Here is a 6,997-nt window from a genome sequence, read left to right as displayed (position 1 = left end):
CCCCCTCCCCCTTCCTGGCCCCTCCCCCTTCTGGCCCCTCCCCCTGTCTGGCCCCTCCCCCTTCCTTAGCATTAGCTTGTTAGCATTAGCTTGTTAGCATGAGCTTGTTAGCATGAGCGTGTTAGCATGTTAGCATTAGCTTGTTAGCATTAGCTTGTTAGCATTATCTTGTTAGCATGAGCTTGTTAGCGTTAGCTTGTTAGCATGTTAGCATTAGCTTGTTAGCATTAGCTTGTTAGCATTAGCTGGTTAGCATGTTAGCTTGTTAGCATGTTAGCATTAGCTTGTTAGCATTAGCTGGTTAGCTCGTTAGCATGTTAGCATGTTAGCATTTGCTTGTTAGCATGTTAGCATGTTAGCTTGTTAGCTCGTTAGCATTAGCTCGTTAGCATTAGCTTGTTTGGATGTTAGCTTGTTAGCATGAGCTGGTTAGCATGTTAGCTTGTTAGCATGTTAGCATTTGCTTGTTAGCATGTTAGCTTGTTAGCATTAGCTTGTTAGCATGTTAGCTTGTTAGCATGAGCTGGTTAGCATGTTAGCATTTGCTTGTTAGCATGTTAGCTTGTTAGCATTAGCTTGTTAGCATGTTAGCTTGTTAGCATGAGCTGGTTAGCATGTTAGCTTGTTAGCATGTTAGCATTAGCTTGTTAGCATTAGTTGGTTAGCTCGTTAGCATGTTAGCTTGTTAGCATGTTAGCATTTGCTTGTTAGCATGTTAGCTCGTTAGCATTAGCTTGTTAGCATTAGCTTGTTAGCATTAGCTTGTTAGCATTACCTTGTTAGCGTTAGCTTGTTAGCATGCATTAGCATGTTAGCATTAGCTTGTTAGCATGTTAGCTTGTTAGCATGTTAGCTTGTTAGCATGTTAGCATTAGCTTGTTAGCATAGCTTGTTAGCATGTTAGCATTAACTTGTTACCTTTAGCTTGTTAGCCCCGCAGCGCACCTCGGAGCATTGCCCCGTCGGGCCTATGAGTTGTCGGACAAAAGGATGCCCCCCCATTAGCTTGTTAGCATGTTAGCTTGTTAGCATTAGCTTGTTAGCATTAGCTTGTTAGCATTAGCATGTTAGCATTAGCTTGTTAGCATGTTAGCATTAGCTTGTTAGCATGTTAGCTTGTTGGCCCCTCCCCCTGCCTGGCCCCTCCCCCTTCCTGGCCCCTCCCCCTTCTGGCCCCTCCCCCTCCCCCTCCCCCTTCTGGCCCCCCCCCCCTCCCCCTCCCCCTGCCTGGCTGGCCCCTCCCCCTGCCTGGCCCCTCCCCTTCCCCTTGCCTGGCCCCTCCCCTTCCTACTCTCCCCCTGTCTGGCCCCTCCCCCTTCTGGCCCCTCCCCCTCCCCCTGTCTGGCCCCTCCCCTTCCCCTTGCCTGGCCCCTCCCCTTCCTACTCTCCCCCTTCCTGGCCCCTCCCCCTCCCCCTGTCTGGCCCCTCCCCCTCCCCCTTCTGGCCCCTCCCCCTGTCTGGCCCCTCCCCCTCCCCCTTCTGGCCCCTCCCCCTCCCCCTGCCTGGCCCCTCCCCTTCCCCCTGCCTGGCCCCTCCCCCTCCCCCTTCTGGCCCCTCCCCCTCCCCTGCCTGGCCCCTCCCCCTTCCCCCTGCCTGGCCCCTCCCCCTCCCCCTTCCTGGCCCCTCCCCCTTCCTGGCCCCCCCCTCCCCAAGTCTGGCCCCTCCCCTCCCCCCTGTCTGGCCCCTCCCCCTCCCCCTGCCTGGCCCCTCCCCTTCCCCCTGCCTGGCCCCTCCCCCTCCCCCTCCCCCTCCCCCTGCCTGGCTGGCCCCTCCCCCTGCCTGGCCCCTCCCCTTGCCTGGCCCCTCCCCTTCCTACTCTCCCCCTGTCTGGCCCCTCCCCCTTCTGGCCCCTCCCCCTCCCCCTGCCTGGCCCCTCCCCCTCCCCCTTCCTGGCCCCTCCCCCTTCCTGGCCCCTCCCCCTCCCCATGTCTGGCCCCTCCCCTTCCCCCTGTCTGGCCCCTCCCCCTTCTGGCCCCTCCCCCTCCCCTGCCTGGCCCCTCCCCTTCCCCTTGCCTGGCCCCTCCCCTTCCTACTCTCCCCCTGTCTGGCCCCTCCCCCTTCTGGCCCCTCCCCCTCCCCCTGTCTGGCCCCTCCCCTTCCCCTTGCCTGGCCCCTCCCCTTCCTACTCTCCCCCTTCCTGGCCCCTCCCCCTCCCCCTGTCTGGCCCCTCCCCCTCCCCCTTCTGGCCCCTCCCCCTGTCTGGCCCCTCCCCCTCCCCCTTCTGGCCCCTCCCCCTCCCCCTGCCTGGCCCCTCCCCTTCCCCCTGCCTGGCCCCTCCCCCTCCCCCTTCTGGCCCCTCCCCCTCCCCTGCCTGGCCCCTCCCCCTTCCCCCTGCCTGGCCCCTCCCCCTCCCCCTTCCTGGCCCCTCCCCCTTCCTGGCCCCCCCCTCCCCAAGTCTGGCCCCTCCCCTCCCCCCTGTCTGGCCCCTCCCCCTCCCCCTGCCTGGCCCCTCCCCTTCCCCCTGCCTGGCCCCTCCCCCTCCCCCTTCTGGCCCCTCCCCCTCCCCTGCCTGGCCCCTCCCCCTTCCTGGCCCCTCCCCCTTCCCCTGTCTGGCCCCTCCCCTTCCCCTTGCCTGGCCCCTCCCCTTCCTACTCTCCCCCCTGTCTGGCCCCTCCCCCCTCTGGCCCCTCCCCCTCCCCCTTCTGGCCCCTCCCCCTCCCCTGCCTGGCCCCTCCCCCTTCCCCCTGCCTGGCCCCTCCCCCTCCCCCTTCCTGGCCCCTCCCCCTTCCTGGCCCCCCCCTCCCCAAGTCTGGCCCCTCCCCTCCCCCCTGTCTGGCCCCTCCCCCTCCCCCTGCCTGGCCCCTCCCCTTCCCCCTGCCTGGCCCCTCCCCCTCCCCCTCCCCCTTCTGGCCCCTCCCCTTCCCCTTGCCTGGCCCCTCCCCTTCCTACTCTCACCCTTCCTGGCCCCTCCCCCTCCCCCTTCTGGCCCCTCCCCCTCCCCTGCCTGGCCCCTCCCCTTCCCCCTGTCTGGCCCCTCCCCCTCCCCCTTCCTGGCCCTTCCCCCTTCCTGGCCCCTCCCCCTCCCCATGTCTGGCCCCTCCCCTTCCCCTTGCCTGGCCCCTCCCCTTCCTACTCTCCCCCTGTCTGGCCCCTCCCCCTTCTGGCCCCTCCCCCTCCCCCTGCCTGGCCCCTCCCCCTTCCTGGCCCCTCCCCCTGCCTGGCCCCTCCCCTTCCCCCTGCCTGGCCCCTCCCCCTCCCCCTTCCTGGCCCCTCCCCCTTCTGGCCCCTCCCCCTGTCTGGCCCCTCCCCCTTCCTTAGCATTAGCTTGTTAGCATGAGCTTGTTAGCATTAGCTTGTTAGCATGTTAGCATTAGCTTGTTAGCATTAGCTTGTTAGCATGAGCTTGTTAGCGTTAGCTTGTTAGCATGTTAGCATGTTAGCTTGTTAGCATGTTAGCATGTTAGCTTGTTAGCTCGTTAGCATTAGCTCGTTAGCATTAGCTTGTTAGCATGAGCTTGTTAGCATTAGCTTGTTAGCATGTTAGCATTAGCTTGTTAGCATTAGCATGTTAGCTTGTTAGCATGTTAGCATTAGCTTGTTAGCATGTTAGCATGTTAGCTTGTTAGCTCGTTAGCATTAGCTCGTTAGCATTAGCTTGTTAGCATGAGCTTGTTAGCATTAGCTTGTTAGCATGTTAGCATTAGCTTGTTAGCATGTTAGCATGTTAGCTTGTTAGCTCGTTAGCATTAGCTCGTTAGCATTAGCTTGTTAGCATGAGCTTGTTAGCATTAGCTTGTTAGCATGTTAGCATTAGCTTGTTAGCATTAGCTTGTTAGCATTAGCTTGTTAGCATGAGCTTGTTAGCATTAGCTTGTTAGCATGTTAGCATTAGCTTGTTAGCATTAGCATGTTAGCTTGTTAGCATGTTAGCATTAGCTTGTTAGCATGTTAGCATGTTAGCTTGTTAGCTCGTTAGCATTAGCTCGTTAGCATTAGCTTGTTAGCATGAGCTTGTTAGCATTAGCTTGTTAGCATGTTAGCATTAGCTTGTTAGCATGTTAGCATGTTAGCTTGTTAGCTCGTTAGCATTAGCTCGTTAGCATTAGCTTGTTAGCATGAGCTTGTTAGCATTAGCTTGTTAGCATGTTAGCATTAGCTTGTTAGCATTAGCATGTTAGCTTGTTAGCATGTTAGCATTAGCTTGTTAGCATGTTAGCATGTTAGCTTGTTAGCTCGTTAGCATTAGCTCGTTAGCATTAGCTTGTTAGCATGAGCTTGTTAGCATTAGCTTGTTAGCATGTTAGCATTAGCTTGTTAGCATGTTAGCATGTTAGCTTGTTAGCTCGTTAGCATTAGCTCGTTAGCATTAGCTTGTTAGCATGAGCTTGTTAGCATTAGCTTGTTAGCATGTTAGCATTAGCTTGTTAGCATTAGCTTGTTAGCATTAGCTTGTTAGCATGAGCTTGTTAGCATTAGCTTGTTAGCATGTTAGCATTAGCTTGTTAGCATTAGCATGTTAGCTTGTTAGCATGTTAGCATTAGCTTGTTAGCATGTTAGCATGTTAGCTTGTTAGCTCGTTAGCATTAGCTCGTTAGCATTAGCTTGTTAGCATGAGCTTGTTAGCATTAGCTTGTTAGCATGTTAGCATTAGCTTGTTAGCATGTTAGCATGTTAGCTTGTTAGCTCGTTAGCATTAGCTCGTTAGCATTAGCTTGTTAGCATGAGCTTGTTAGCATTAGCTTGTTAGCATGTTAGCATTAGCTTGTTAGCATTAGCATGTTAGCTTGTTAGCATGTTAGCATTAGCTTGTTAGCATGTTAGCATGTTAGCTTGTTAGCTCGTTAGCATTAGCTCGTTAGCATTAGCTTGTTAGCATGAGCTTGTTAGCATTAGCTTGTTAGCATGTTAGCATTAGCTTGTTAGCATGTTAGCATGTTAGCTTGTTAGCTCGTTAGCATTAGCTCGTTAGCATTAGCTTGTTAGCATGAGCTTGTTAGCATTAGCTTGTTAGCATGTTAGCATTAGCTTGTTAGCATTAGCTTGTTAGCATTAGCTTGTTAGCATGAGCTTGTTAGCATTAGCTTGTTAGCATGTTAGCATTAGCTTGTTAGCATTAGCATGTTAGCTTGTTAGCATGTTAGCATTAGCTTGTTAGCATGTTAGCATGTTAGCTTGTTAGCTCGTTAGCATTAGCTCGTTAGCATTAGCTTGTTAGCATGAGCTTGTTAGCATTAGCTTGTTAGCATGTTAGCATTAGCTTGTTAGCATGTTAGCATGTTAGCTTGTTAGCTCGTTAGCATTAGCTCGTTAGCATTAGCTTGTTAGCATGAGCTTGTTAGCATTAGCTTGTTAGCATGTTAGCATTAGCTTGTTAGCATTAGCTTGTTAGCATTAGCTTGTTAGCATTAGCTTGTTAGCATGTTAGCATTAGCTTGTTAGCATTAGCTTGTTAGCATTAGCTTGTTAGCATTAGCTTGTTAGCATGTTAGCATTAGCTTGTTAGCATTAGCTTGTTAGCATTAGCTGGTTAGCATGTTAGCTTGTTAGCATGTTAGCATTAGCTTGTTAGCATTAGCTGGTTAGCATGTTAGCTTGTTAGCATGTTAGCATGTTAGCATTTGCTTGTTAGCATGTTAGCATGTTAGCTTGTTAGCATTAGCTCGTTAGCATTAGCTTGTTAACATGAGCTTGTTAGCATTAGCTTGTTAGCATTAGCTTGTTAGCATGTTAGCATTAGCTTGTTAGCATGTTAGCATGTTAGCTTGTTAGCTCGTTAGCATTAGCTTGTTAGCATTAGCTTGTTAGCATGAGCTTGTTAGCATTAGCTTGTTAGCATGTTAGCATTAGCTTGTTAGCATTAGCTTGTTAGCATTAGCTTGTTAGCATGAACTTGTTAGCGTTAGCTTGTTAGCATGTTAGCATTAGCTTGTTAGCATTAGCTGGTTAGCTCGTTAGCATGTTAGCATGTTAGCATTTGCTTGTTAGCATGTTAGCATGTTAGCTTGTTAGCTCGTTAGCATTAGCTTGTTAGCATTAGCTTGTTAGCATGAGCTTGTTAGCATTAGCTTGTTAGCATGTTAGCATTAGCTTGTTAGCATTAGCTTGTTAGCATTAGCTTGTTAGCATGAGCTTGTTAGCATTAGCTTGTTAGCATGTTAGCATGTTAGCTTGTTAGCTCGTTAGCATTAGCTCGTTAACATTAGCTTGTTAGCATGTTAGCATTAGCTTGTTAGCATTAGCTTGTTAGCATTAGCTTGTTAGCATTAGCTTGTTAGCATGAGCTGGTTAGCATGTTAGCTTGTTAGCATGTTAGCTTGTTAGCATGAGCTGGTTAGCATGTTAGCTTGTTAGCATGTTAGCTTGTTAGCATGAGCTGGTTAGCATGTTAGCTTGTTAGCATGTTAGCATTAGCTTGTTAGCATTAGGCGGGGAAGGGGGAGGGGCCAAGCACGCACGCAGGGGGAGGGGCCAGGCAGAGAAGGGGGAGGGGCCAGGCAGGAAAGGGGGAGGGGCCAGGCAGGGGGAGGGGCCAGGCAGGGGGAAGAGTAGGAAGGGGAGGGGCCAGGCAGGAGGAGGGGGAGGGGTCAGGCAGGGAAGGGGAGGGGCCAGGCAGGGAAGGGGGAGGGGCCAGGCAAGGGGGAGGGGCCAGGCAGGGAAGGGGGAGGGGCAGGCAGGGAAGGGGGAGGGGCCAAGCACGCACGCAGGGGGAGGGGCCAGGCAGAGAAGGGGGAGGGGCCAGGCAGGGAAGGGGGAGGGGCCAGGGGGGGCAGGCGGGGGCAGGCAGGGAAGGGGGAGGGGCCAAGCACGCACGCAGGGGGAGGGGCCAGGCAAGGGGGAGGGGCCAGGCAGGGAAGGGGGAGGGACCAGGGGGGCGGGGGGCAGGCAGGGAAGGGGGAGGGGCCAAGCACGCACGCAGGGGGAGGGGCCAGGCAAGGGGGAGGGGCCAGGCAGGGAAGGGGGAGGGGCCAGGGGGGGGCAGGCGGGGGCAGGCAGGGAAGGGGGAGGGGCCAAGCACGCACGCAGGGGGAGGGGCCAGGCAAGGGGGAGGGGCCAGGC

This window comes from Protomyctophum parallelum (genome assembly GCF_964188405.1).
Source record: "Protomyctophum parallelum genome assembly, chromosome: 17".
Lineage (NCBI taxonomy): Eukaryota > Metazoa > Chordata > Actinopteri > Myctophiformes > Myctophidae > Protomyctophum > Protomyctophum parallelum.
Note: the sequence above shows the minus strand (reverse complement) of the source record.